A 1,647-nucleotide genomic window follows, 5' to 3' on the forward strand; every position below is an offset into this window, starting at 1 on the left:
TGCCCCCCCCCCCCCAATGGCGCCCCTGTGTCAATTGTTCAAAAAGCCTTAAAATGTGGAACAAAGTTCCTCATAAAATTTTGTTTTTTTTTACCCTTTGCAAAATCACAAAAAATCACAAATAATTTTGTAGTTAAACATTTTTTAAATGTTCAATTTTTATACATACCTACATAAGACTTGAAAATTGAACACAATTTTTTTATAGACATTTGACTATTTGAGTACAAATATTGATAAATTTAGATATTTAAAGTTTAAACAAAGAAAAATTATTTTAGTTATTTTTTTGTTATTCAAAAATATTTTTCGTGGAGACTTGAAATTTTTACGTACCTATATTATTATATTTCATGCTATCAAAAATTACATTTTCAAAACATTTAGGCATTTAGATTAATTTAATGCTATCGGCTATTGTCTATTGTTTATTTATATTTTATATCACGATCTAATTCACACCGTTCTACGGTATGTTGGTAATTGGTATCCAGTTGATACTCAACAACAACAATATAATTATGATATAAATATTATTTATTTATTTATTTATTTATTTAGTATTAAACGGGCAAGGCCCTGTTACAATAAGATAATTACGGGGTTTTTGTGATAGCAATGACAATTTTGATCCTAGAACAGTGCAGCTAACATCAAAATATGTACCATAGTGTTACCTACAATTTTACAATAAAATGTTATCTGTAGATATAATAATTCAGTTGATAATCGATAAAAACTAAAAATCGTTTTATTGCAGAATTGTTCTAATTGCAAAATTCTAAAGGGAAAAGCTATTTACTAAAAATTGCTATCACTATTCAATCATAATGTGGGACTGAAAGGGTTAAGTATGGTGGAAATGATAATACAATACAATATTAAGATAGTGAAGTAGTATAATATACTACAATTATAATAATAAAATATTAATAATATAATAAATGCGAATATACAATGTTTTCGACCAAAATTAATTCAACTTAATGAATTATACTAATAGTAAAATAAATTGCTATAATAGCAATATAAATGCATCATGAAATAAAATTACCAATATAGTCTGACATTATCATTGAATTCTAATTTAGAACACACATTACAGCTAGTGACTTAATCAATGATTAGGTACACTCGACACCTATTGTTACAGTAAAGTGATGGTTACCTACTTTCCCTCTTTGTATATTATATTGGAATTCTCAGTAATATATTCTGATTTGAATTTTTGAATATGTACCTAATTAAATGCTTGTTTTGTTAATGACTTCTAACAATATAAAAATACATATTATATACATACATTTTCCATAACATTAAATACTTTTAGAGAAAATCAGTGATTACCTAAAAAATAATCACATTTTATACATAAGTATAACACTTAGTGTTACATTTTATATAATGTTTGCAAATAACAATAATTTATAGGTAAGTAATGTCTTATATCGCATAATTTATGTGATATTAAATATTAATGTATAGGTATATAGTATATATATGTCTACAGTACACACAGTGCACTGTACAGTGTACATATTAATATAGTTCATATAATTTATATACCTACATAATAGTATAGGTATTAGTCATCGATTTACATAATATTAATACGGTCTCGAATATTAGTTTTAAATGTTGTATAAT

Source organism: Acyrthosiphon pisum, chromosome A1 (genome assembly GCF_005508785.2).
Source record: "Acyrthosiphon pisum isolate AL4f chromosome A1, pea_aphid_22Mar2018_4r6ur, whole genome shotgun sequence".
NCBI classification, from domain to species: domain Eukaryota; kingdom Metazoa; phylum Arthropoda; class Insecta; order Hemiptera; family Aphididae; genus Acyrthosiphon; species Acyrthosiphon pisum.